This window comes from Notamacropus eugenii, chromosome 5 (assembly GCF_028372415.1).
Source record: "Notamacropus eugenii isolate mMacEug1 chromosome 5, mMacEug1.pri_v2, whole genome shotgun sequence".
Taxonomy (NCBI): domain Eukaryota; kingdom Metazoa; phylum Chordata; class Mammalia; order Diprotodontia; family Macropodidae; genus Notamacropus; species Notamacropus eugenii.
The window spans coordinates 16,423,873-16,436,931 of NC_092876.1; the positions used below are offsets into that span (position 1 = coordinate 16,423,873).

Sequence of the window (13,059 nt, forward strand, 5' to 3'; positions counted from 1 at the left end):
GTGTGTCTCACTGTGACGGATCAGACCAATATGAGTTTGTAATGCTCTACCACAGGCCAGGTACGGCCAGTCCATGTGAGCTTTTGGGATTGATGTACTAAACTTTTGTATCTCAAGTTTTTTTTTTTTTTAACTGTTTCAATTCTGTTTTGCTCATAGAGCACAGTATCTTCTCTGAGGTGGTCATGCCATGTGGAGTGGTCCTGTACCAGTGTCTCCGAAGTCACACAATCAATTACAAAGTTCTTAAGGGAGACTTTGAGAGTGTCCTTGCATCACTTATTCTGACCATCATATGAGCACTTGCCCTATGTGAGTTCTACAAAAAATAATCTTTTTAGCAAGTGAACATTGTGAATTTAAACAACATGGCTAGCCTGTTGGAGCTGTGTTCTCAGAAATAGAGTTTGAATGATTTGCAGTTTAATTCAAGAAAGGACCTCAGTGTCTAATGTCTTATCCTTCAGATGATCTTCAGAATTTTCCCAAGAAAACTGAATTGGAAGTGATTCGGTTTCCTAGCATGTAGCTGATTTACAGTCCAGGTTTCACAAGAATACAACAATGAGTATACCATAGTGCTTCTGTGCCCACGGATGACCTATTAGAACTATGTTGAAAGTATCCCAAATAGGATTCATGAATTTCTGGAGCTGACACCAACAATGATGCTTCTTAGTACCTTTAAATATACAATGAAATGAACTCAACCAATTCACGTATTTGCCTCTCCTTCTTTAATGAATGCTTACTAAATTCATACCAAGAATGATGTTACTGATTTGAGTTTCAGTTCCTTCAATACACTGCAATCTCTTAGGTAGAGGGTAGCAAACAAATATTGAAATAATATGTAAAGATGATTTAAAAGCTTTGTGATTCTTAGCAAAATCTTCCATTGTCATGTATACCTCAAAAGCACTATCAAATTGCATTGTTCTTGGTATCCTAGGTTGAAATTGTCACTGAATTCCTCAGCAGTCAACCATCTACAATTCAACTTCTCTATGCACAGGGGGGCTTACTCACAGACAGCAAACGGCACACACACACACACACACACACACACACACACACACACACACACACACACACACACACACACACGCTTTTCTCTTCCCCAGTGACTAAAGAAAATCACTTTGTCCTGAATATAAAGGAAGGTCACTTGTGATAGTGCAGGTGCAGATGATCTTGGGTTTTCCCTTTGAACCACTAAAGAAAACTAGTTAGGACCAAGGATTATTTGTTGATATGTGAATTCATCACTACTGATATAGAATGGAAGCCTTGTATAATATTTCATTGTATGAATTTTCTGTGATACCTAAATATTTTATAATCTACCCAGTGTACTAAACACACACACACATGTACATGTCTATCTATCTATCTATCTATCTATCTATCTATCTATCTATCTATCTATCTATCTATCTATCTATCCACACATGCACATACATATATGTGCATGTCTTAGTGTTATCAATTTATTTATGAACTTATCCAGTTTCAGCTTCTGATCTTTTTTGTATCACCAAACTACCTCCTTTCCTGTTGTCTAGCTCATAGAATAGAATAGAAGTTCTTGGGAACCTGGACTGTCTACCTTTTTTATATTTATTCTTAGTACATAACAATGTGCTTTGCAAACAGTATACATTGTACTCTTCTCACATGTCCCTCTCTCCTTTATCATTACACTGTTTATATTCAGTTTTGGATCATTCTCATCATTTCCTGCATTCATTCCCACCCACATTTTGCTTAACAAAAATAGAGACAATTATATAACTGTTCGGAATGGGACAACTATACATTGATGATTCACAACCTCAATTGGGCCCTTACTGCTACTAGGTTATCCTACTACATCTGCCTCATAAACTCTCCCCAATGCCTCTTTCCAACTCTTTCACTGATCCTTAAGCCTGGAATGACCCTCCCTCTCTCCACCCTCTCAGCTAAGATTTTTTGTCTCACATTTTGCAGAGAAAATTAGGCAAAAAGCTCCCTTTTCTCTCCTCTCCCTCATCTCACACCACCTGTAGGGCTTTTCCAATTATCTTCACCTTCACTTCATCTCACATGAGAAAATAACTTTAATCTTTATGCAGGCAAACCACTGTACCTGCTCAAGCATTCCATTCCTTTTCCTGTCCTCCAATACATAGTCCCCCTCTGTTATCCCTAATGTATCATTTATTTTCAATAACTACCTGTCTATTTGTTCATTTCATACTCTCTACCAACATACCCATGTTTCTCCTACACCAAAAAAAACCAATCTTACTTGATCCTTGCAACCTTGCTAATGATCACCCTGTATTTTCTCTGCATTTTATAACTAAATTCCTTGAAAAAGCCAGGTAAAATACATGTCTCTACTTCTCTCCTCTCACTCTTTTCTTACTATATCACATCATACACTAAGATAAGTTCCAAGCGGCTTAATTAATTAGACATAAAGGATGACATCATAAACAAATAACAGGAACAATGAAGAAAAAAGTAATCTCTCAAATCTATGGACATAGAAAGTCTTAATAATCAAAGAAGTAATAGAGTCAAAGAGGAAAAACACAATAATTTTAATAACTTACATTTTAAACAAAGGCTACAAAAATGTGCATAACCTTTCATTCAGCAATACCACTTCCAGGACTATATCCCATAGAGATAGTACATATGGGAAAAGAACCTACATTTACAAAAGTATCTTTAACAGAACTTTTAGTGGTGGCCAAGAACTGAAAATTGAGGGCATGTCCATCAACAGAGGCATGACTTAACAAGTGGTGGTATATGAATGTAATGGAACAATATTATTCTATAAGAAATAGTGAGCAAGAAGATTTCTGAAAAACCTGGAAGGATTTTTAAGAATTGTTGCTGAGTGAAATAAACAGAACCAGGAGAACATTGTACACAGTAATAGCCAGAGTGTGCAATGACTTATTTTGTTAGACTTAGCCCTTCTCGGCAATGCAAGGACCTAAAACAAGGCCAAAGTACTCATGATGCAAAATGCTAACTACGTTCACCGAAAGAACTATGGAGCCTAAATGCAAAACAAAATAGAGTATTTTCTTTTGTTTTTATTGCTCATGGTTTCTACCATTCATAATAATTCTTCTATGCAACATGATTAATGTCAAAATGTGTTTATTGGGAATGTATGCAGTATGTGTAAATCCTACATCTGATTGCCTGACATTTTGGGGAGGAAGGGGGAGAAAATTTAAAAGTGATGGAAGTGAATGTTGAAAAGGAAAAATAAATGAATTAACCAAAAAAAAAAAAAGAGCAATGAGGAAACAGAAGCTGAGAGAGGTTAAGGTACTTGCCCAGGGTCACACACTACGAAGTGTCACAAGCAGGGCTGCAATTCCAATCTTTCTGATTTCAAGGGTAGCATAATAACCACTGCCCTATCAAGCACTTTCCAGTATTCAGCGAATATTTCTCTTAACTGTCCTTTGATGGAGGCAGATAAAGTACTGCTACTCATTTTATTGTTGAGTCAAAGGAACAAGAATCCAGTAAATACCAAAGATGAGAATAAAGCCATAGATTTATTGTTATTTCCAGGCCACACTTATCGTGCCATTCTGAATTCCTCAAAATTTTGATTAGAATAAAAGCAGTGGGGAAGCCAAGATTGTGGTGTGATCTGGAAGTGCTATCCCCCTTTCCCTTGTTGATCTTGAAAACCCCAGAGAATATTTCCCCAGGAAAAATGCTGGAATACTGTGACCAGTCAAAGGGTAAACAGTCTCTTAGGTTGAGAGGTCAGGAAAATCTCAAAGGAAAGTCCCTCTTACTGTGGCTGAAGAGGACCAGTGCAGGACCAGAACTGTCCCAGACAGCCCTACCTCAGCCAACCAGGAGGAGTTCCTGAGCTCCAGGGGGGTGGAGCCTGTAAGCGTCAACACCAGGATCTGAGGCATGCCTTATCTCAGCCAGGGAATGGGGAAGACAGTAGTACATATGGGGTTCTCCAGCTGCTGAGTCTGCTTGGGCTCTAGCACAGAAGAGAACTCCTGAGATCAGACCATACCTCCCCCACATATTGTGCAGTGAGCTTCAGGGTAACTTCTGGGAAACTCTGAAAGACTTTACCTGTCTGCTGCTTTGGCACACCAGACAGCTCTGTACCAGGCGATCTGTGGCATTTTAGCTTCTTGATGGAAGAACCAGAGGCCACAATACACAAAGACTCAAATTCTAATCACAAGAACTGTGGAACAGAACCACCTGTGACTCCGCAGCAGAGATCAACTCGAAATGCAGGAAAAAGGCAATCATGAGCAGGAAGAAAAATAGAAAACACTATAGAATCTTACTATGGGGACAATGACCAAAACATGGATATCGTGGGTGAAACAAGGATGTCCATTATCACCAGTGTTATTCAATATTATAGTAGAAATTTTAGCTAGAGTAGTAAGAGAATAAAAAGAAATTCTAGGAATTAGTATAGGCAAAGAAGAAACTAAGTTATCATTCTTTGCAGATGACATGACAAGAATCAAGTAAAAAACTACTTGAAATAACAAACAACTTTGGCATAATTGCAAGTAATTGCAATTGTAATAAAACCCGTAAGTCATCTGCATATATATATATATATATATATATATATATATATATATATATATATATATATATATATATATATATATATATATATATATAATAAAGCCCAACAGCAAGAGATAGAAAAAGAAATCCCATTTAAAGCTATGGTAGACACTGTAAAATATCTGGGATTCTACTTGCCAAAACAAATCCAAGGACTATATGAACACAATTACAAAACTCTTTTCACACAAACAAAGTCAAATCTAAGTAAGTGGAAATATATCAGTTGCTCATGCATAGGTCGAGCAAATATAATAAAAAGTACAATTCTACCTACATTAATTTACTGATTCAGTGCCATACCAATCAAACTACCAGAAAATTATTTTCTGGAGCTAGAAAAGTAATATCAAAATTCATCTGGAAGAAGAAAAGATCCAGAATATCAAGAGAAATAATGAAAAGAAATGCTAGGGATGTTGGCCTAGTCCTACCAGATCTCAAATTGTATTAAAAGCAGCAATCATCATGTGTACCCGAAACCTAACCTTAACCCTAAATGCAGCAGCTGCCTTCAGAGTTTGCATCAGGACCAGCTGGGTAAGATAAGCCTATTATTTTGTTGGTCATAACTTGTAAACGGGAGAGGGGCATAGCAACTGGGATCGTAGACTGAGATCACTGGGATCCCGTATTTAATGTTGGAAGGACAGTTTGGGGTAATCAAATCTAACTTACTCATTTGACAGATGAGGAAACTGAGACCAAGTGAGATGAATGTACTTTCCAAGGTTCCCATGACCACTAACTGTCTGAGACAGAATTAAAAGTCAGGCCATTCTGAATCACAGTCCATTGCTCTATCCGCTATGCCAAGTAAGAGTGGGGAAAATCTGTACAGTCATTTGCAATTTCCATTGAGTTCTACATGGTAAGACATACTTCAAGAGATAAATACTGAAAGCAGTTCACATTTATATAGTATCTTCTCATTATACAGAACATTTCTTTCTCAAGAACCCTTTCGCTACAAAATTCCGCATATTTTTACCCAAATTAAAGCTGAAATAACAGATTCAGAGAAATGTTGTAAGTTTCAGAGGTGTGACTAAAACCCAAAATTTTATATGTTTTATAATTATTTCAAATCAACTCTCTCCATCACACAATGCTTTCATCAATGAAATGTAAATTAGAAGAAAGAACAAATTCCTAGATGTAGAGAAGTAACTAAAAAAATTTTGGAACATCTTCCTCTGAGGATCATCACAAAAAGCAGGTTCTCTTGCCACGAACAGGATCGGCATGGCTCTCCTAAAATGCAGGGAAGAGGTCACTTTGGATAGACTTTTTCTACATGAATAATCTGTGATTGCTTGAGGGAGTCATTTGGTGGTAACACATCACAGATGTGGAAGGACTCTGAAAAGCAAAAGAAGTAGGAGCCCAGGGGCAGGTCTGCAGCTGTGTGTGGAAAGATGAGGGAGGTATAGGAGATCTACAAAAAGAGTAAGCAATGCCAGAATGAGACAGCATCCCAGGGTGGCCTTGGTCTCAGGCAGTGTACCATCTTCGGCTCCATGCTACTACTGAAACTGATGCCAGGCACTCCATTCCTCATACCAAACCTCCAATGCCCAGGTTCATTCCTCAAAAGATAGGTATTCTGTTCGTGGTTCCCCAGCTTTGTGCCTCTGCTGTTATGCAACTCCATGGCAAGGAATAGTGACTCTACTGAAAGAGAGAGAAAAGTCCAGACTTCATTTATCTGATTCCTTTACCTGAATTCCTTTACCTGAAAAAGCAGCCCTGATGAGGAGCAAGGTAATGTCAGGAAAGACTTATTTCTTCAAAAGCTGCTGAGATGGAGGAAATATTGGGGTCTGTGGATGCATTCTCTCTGAATGTGAATGTATCTGTGGGTGTGCCCACATACATATATTTGGTAGTCAAGGTGTGACAGTTTGCTGACTTAACTCCTGCATTCAGTGAATCTATTTCACACCACTTTTTTCGGCAAATACACCTTTTCCAGTCCCTGAGATGTCCCTTTCTCTTCCTTAGTTCTCTTCTAGATCTTCAGTCTGGGTTTGCATGGGACACGTTTGATACCACAGACACCTTTATTTGTCCATTTGGGCTATTTGCCACCACCTGATTGACATTCCTTGACCCCTACAGTCTGAGGGACCAATGCTAACATGTTTCTTAGTATCACACTCCAAAGATCCAGTCAAGTAAGAAAGAAAAACCCTAACAGTTATAAAGTAAAAGGACCCCAGAGATCATCCGACCCAATTTCCTCAGTTTACACATAAGAAAAGAGATCAGTCAGGTGAAGTGTTTTCCTATGGCACACAACAAGGGCAGCAACATCCAAACGCAAGTCTTCTGCTTCCCAAACCATGCTAAAGGCAGTGTCCCCACCTAGTATTTCATAGTTATGGGGATCTCCTTGTGTGGAAACTCTCCAACAGTGCAAATTAGGACCTTCTACTCAAATAATGTACTGTATTGTGCAGAGCCGACAGACCTTGTCAGGATGCTGAATCTGTCCTTCCACCCACCTCTCAATAGCTTCCAGCTCTGTTACTCAGCAGCAACAATATCATTAGTTCATGCTTATTTAGTATATTAAAGTTAGCACAGCAGTTTTGATCCATTTCTTCTCCCCAAGGCTTTAGAACTGTTTCCTCTCAATATGCTGCTTCACCAGGACCATGCCAGGTTTCTGAGGCTTTATTCTTCCTTCTTGGAAGATAATTTGCTTAAACTCAAGTGCTTGTAAGTCAACTGAGAAAATTGATTTGACTATGTCCTTTCTGGTTGTAATTGTTAATATTATTATGGGGTTGCTAGAAATGAAGTACGCTATCAGGGTATTCTTTGATGTAGTGGCTAAAGGGATGTAACAACTTTCTGCAGTCTATCTGTTTCATTCTCGAGACAGATGGGGACTGGCAAGTGATGTACATTAAGTAAAGACTGATATTCTCACCCAACTTTTTTGAAGACCTAAGGGAAAAACAATCAAAAGAGTTTTCATATTCATGTCAAATGCAAAATGAATATATTTATATGTCCATCATCAATATAAGACGATGATGACAATAAAATATTAGCTAGTAATTACAAAATTATGTCATCACCTGAATATGGTGCTTTATGAATATAAAGTACATTGAATAAATATTATACCCTTTGAGTCATGAACAAGTCCATGAATGAGAAAAGTGAGTACGAACATGGTGAAATAATTAGCGCCAGATTGTCCAAGTATAGTTCTTTTGACTCTGTGGTTGCTTCTCCTTCTGAAGTTTCCATTGGAAAAATTTCATGGTAGCAGATCAAAATGACCACAAACCCTAAGTGTCTATATCTCCTAGATGGATTTTTTTTTACTAGGTAAAGAGGTCATTCTCTGCCATATTTCTCATTACCTCTTAATAACTGAGTGGACATTGCCTCAGTCAAACTGAAACTTGTTAAAGACCTTACCTGGACAAATTCTAGGTCTCCCACTGCATCCTGGGTCATCTCCAGTTGTCCTGATCTATCTCTTGCGACTTGACTCAGATGGCACTGGAGGAAAAAGTGAGACTGGTGAAATTGCACAGCCCGTTCTGACTTAAATCCAACTCACTTGGCTGTTACAGCATCTTCCCTCTGATTTCTTGGTCATCATCTAGAATGAAGGAGAAACAACAAGACAAACATTTAGATTATCTATCTGTTTCAAGTTACTATGGTCTTGGTGAAAGATGTTGATCTAACCCTAGTTGCTACCTGACTGAATGCCAGTTTTCCTAGTAATCCCTATGCAACAGGGAATTCTTTCTTAGGTAACAAGTTTTTGAGTTTATTTTTATATTCTACTAATTCTATTCAAAGGAGTCATAGATACATACATAGATATTTTAGTCAGATTGCAGTTATCCTCTTTTACTGAGACTACAAGTATTTGCTTGGATTAGATGAATCAACAGCTTTCCTGTGTCAGTAGGACTCATCTCCTGAGGAAGAATAAATTGGGAGGTGCGATCTCAGGTATGGAATATGTTTTCAGATTTCAAAATAAGATGCCACCTCAGAACTAGTGTTTCATAATAATAGATACTCAGGTTTTACAATGCTTTGAATTCTACAGGGTTAAAATGATTTAGGAATGCTTTGAATTCCTTGGTATGATTTGATTTGGTTTGACTGGAATGGTTTAATTCCTGTGATATGCGTTAAAGGTGAAAATACACACACACACACACACACATATGCATTAGTACATTTATAGCTATCATATATCTGGCATGTACTCAGGTACTTACTGTGTGATCCTGGGCATGTCACTTAAGTGTTCTATGAGTCAGTTCCCCCATCTATAAAAAGATATAATAATAGCACCTATCTCCCAGGGTTTTTGTGAGGATAAAAGAGGCAGACAATTCACAGCACTTTTAAAACCCCAAACCACTATACAAATTCTATGTACAAATATACAATGTATTTATAAAAATTGATTACATAAATTAATCTTTATAAATAAATTATATATATGTATGTGTATATACATCCTACATATGTATGTGTTCATATACGTGTCTATGTACAAATGTAATGAATTTTTATATGTAATAATATGTAGTATAGGGGCAGGTGTGGCAGGAGCATTTGGAGAAGTGAAAGGAAAGTTTTGTGCCCTCAAGGAAGATACTGCTCCTTTGAGGAAGGAAAACTTCAGTATCGAAAGCCATTGGCATTGCTAGATACATTATGACTTCAGCCTGCAGAAATCTGGGGGAAGCAGGATAGTAAGCAAAGGCACCTGGATGGACTGGAGGATTGCCAGGACCCTGAAGGATGAGAAGGCATAAAAGGCATCTTCCTGAGCAAAAACGGCCCAGTCTGTACTGGAGCTCATTGCCACTGTTAACTATTCAGAGTGAACGTTCACAACTCAGAAATCAGCAGAAGCTGTGCATCAAAGTTTAGGGGCTTTCTCTCTTTCATTGTTTTAGAACTAAGAAAGTGATGGAGAGCATGTCAATATTGCAAACTCATTTTAAACTCTACCCAACTTTTCAGATGACTGGTTGTTTAACATTTACAAATCCATGGAAGGGAATATACGAAGCATGATGTGAAGAGAAGGTGCTTAGCAAATAATCATTCTGTAGATGCCATAGGATCCAATTCACTCATTAGAGATGTACAGAATGGCTCAGAGTGCTAAAGGGTACTGTTCCCATTGCAACATATTAGGTACAAAGTAGCGGCTGGGCTCCCAGTCATCTTGGTGCATATATATAGATATAGATATAGATATAGATATAGATATAGATATATGTATATATATATATATACACATATATATATATACATATATATGTATATATACATAGATATATACATATCTATGTATATATATACACACATACACATACATATATGTGTATGCATATATGTGGGTGTGTCCATTTGTATGTATATATGTAATCCTAAATGAAGATCTAGGAAAGGAAACATGGATTACAAAGAACCAACATTGCTGCATCCAGGACAAATTAGGGCAGATTTGATTTTTGTCTTTTTAGATAGGGTTGTAAAACTGGTACATCATATGCATACTCTGAATACAATTTGTGAACACAACTGAGCATTTTGTCAGTACCCCTGTGGATACCCCCCTCTTTCCTTCTACTGGCTCATTTTATTGCTCATCATCATCACTAGTTCCAAGGCAATTAATGAATATATAATGGTTTCTCATAAATTAGATTAAATATTAACTTTAAATTTTAAATGAAATCATCACTCATTAATTAAATTTAAATTAGCTAGATTAAAATATCCCTCTTTAATCAATAAACCCTGAGCCCCCAACACTGTTTTTAAAATATTTACAAAATAAATAAATCTGTTTTTTCATCATATCTAGCTCACCACTCTTTCTACTCTTTCTTTGTGCATGTGTGTGTGTGGGGGGGGGTGTCTCGGTGTGTGGGTGCATGTGCATTGGGAAACATAAGATTTATGGAGGAAATTCTAAGAAGATTATCCAATGAGACCATGTTTACAGAATGTATGGATAATGGATGTAGGTAACTCATTATGCAATCAATTTCATCACTTATATATTGAAAATGATCATTTATGGCAGCTTGATTGATTTTTGTGCTGTTTATCAATTGTAGTATCAGTAACACTGATGGTTATTTAAGCCATGTGATTTGGGAGCCTGGGACACCTATCTATCTATCTATCTATCTATCTATCTATCTATCTATCTATCTATCTATCTGTCTGTCTGTCTGTCTGTCTGTCTGTCTGTCTGTCTGTCTGTCTGTCTAACATCTATCATCTATCTCTAACTTTCTTTTTTCTTTCCTCCTTTCTTTCTCTTATTCTTTCTTTCCTTCCTTCCTTCCTTCCTTCCTTCCTTCCTTCCTTCCTTCCTTCCTTCCTTCCTTCCTTCCTTCCTTTCTTTCTTTCTTTCTTTCTTTCTTTCTTTCTTTCTTTCTTTCTCTCTCTCTCTTTCTTTTTTTCTTTCTTTCTTTCTTTCTATCCATGCTTCTATCCATCTATATATCTATCTAAGAGTTGTCATATGTATTAAGGCATAAGAACATAACAATATCATTTCATAATAAAATAATGAAAGGGATAGATTCAGAAAAATGTGGAAATATTTGTATGAATTGAAATGGAGAACAGTGAATCTAACCAGAACAATTTACATAGTGATTCAGATGTACAGAAAAACAGTTTTGTAAAACTTAAGAACAATTGTCAATTCAATTACAAACCAATAAGTCAATAAACAATTACAGTGCACCTACTCTGTACCAGAGACTTTTACCAAAGCTAGGAGTATGAAGTGGGACAAAAGACAGTCTTGAACCTCAAGAAGCTGACAATCTAATGGGGAACATAACACGCAAATGGCTATGTTTAATGTATAGATAGAATATATAGAAAATGATTAACCTAAGGAAGGCATTGGAATTCTGTGGAGAAGTTTGAAAAAGTAGAGAGAGGGTCTCCCATAGACGCTGGTAGTTCATTTGTTACGTGAAGATAGTCAAGGAAACCAAGAAGGAGAGAAGAGACAGCCTTCCAGAGATGGAGCCAAGTGCAAGTGCCCAGGGCTGCCAGTTGAATGTTCAGTTGGAAGAGGATTGATGGACGTCAATATCATGGGATCACACAGTATTTTGGGTAATGTGATGAATACAAATTCTGTCCAATAACCCTTTAGTACATACCTGCTTTACAGGAGGAACTGGTCCCCATTCTGGAGATACGAAAAGAAGCAGGCCATCCTGACCTTCAAGGAGCTTACAATCAGGAGACAACTGAAAAGTATGCAGGACAGATTTGAGAGGGTTCGACTGTTAAAGTGACAGTTTGACATTTGTTCCTAGAAGCGATAGAAAGTTACTGGAGTTTATTGATGACACAGTAATTCCTGTGCTTTAGGAAGATCATTTTAGCAGCTGAGAAGATAATGGCCTGATGTGTAGAAAAAGCATTGAGGCCAGGAGACCAGGGAGGCAGGTGATGGTCCTAGTGCAGGCATTAGATGATGATGGCTTTCCCAAGGTAGTGGCAGTGTCAGGGCTGAGAAAGGGGTATGTCCAACAGAAGTAAGGAAGGAAAAATTGAGAGGTTTTATTAAGTGATTGATGGTGTGGGCTGAAGGAAAATAAGTATGATGCCTAGGTTGTAAGTGTGGGTGTCAACAATTTAAAATAAACTTATGTATACTTTAATACTCAGCCCATTCAGTGCAGAAGTAGGACAATGAGGATATGTTGGGAAAATGTCACTTATGAGTACAGAATCAAAAGATCAAAGGCTTATTGACTGGGTAAAAACATTCTCTCAATGTTATGAATTCTTTAATTGAGAAGAGAAGTGGAAGATGGGAGATATGATGGATACCAAAAAGAATCACCAAAACAAATGAAAATAACTCCAAAGTAATTGAAATAAAGTGTCTGCATATTAAGGTAGGATTCATTTCCAAATAGACTGTCTAAAAATAATAAGCCCTATGACTTGTTAGAAGAAAGAATTGAAATGAGAAGTAATATCCATTGTAAACCACATTCAAGAAGGTGAATTTGGGAAGAATGACCAGAGGAGACCAACAACACATGTTGGAAGCAAACCTGTTTTGAAAGCAGTAGGAGCTATAATCCTAGTGCAGAAATCTCTGATAAACTTTTAGATAAAATTATGTCCCTCGAACCTGGCAATTAAATGTGATTATAATGGCTATCGCCAGGCCTAGAGACAAGAAGACCTGAGTTCAAATCTAGCCTCAGATATTTACTAGCTGTGTGACCCTGAGCAATGCACTTCACCTATGTTTTCCTTAGTTTCCTCATTTATAAAATGAGGATAGTAACAATACCTCTCTCTAAGTGTTGTTGTGAGGATCAAAATAGATCATAATTGTAAATCAGTTGGTGCAAT

General features: G+C 37.3%; 1 long non-coding RNA gene across 1 annotated transcript in view; it reads right to left on the reverse strand.

Annotated features, from left to right (window-relative positions):
- LOC140508508 (uncharacterized) overlaps window positions 1-11,927 on the reverse strand; it is an 88,053-nt gene extending 76,126 nt beyond the window's left edge. The window contains exons 1-2 of the long non-coding RNA XR_011968457.1: window positions 11,844-11,927; window positions 8,083-8,269 (exon numbers count right to left, since the gene is read on the reverse strand). This is a non-coding gene — a long non-coding RNA (uncharacterized lncRNA). The remainder of the gene's footprint in view (window positions 1-8,082; window positions 8,270-11,843) is intronic.
- Window positions 11,928-13,059: the final 1,132 nt, after the last annotated feature.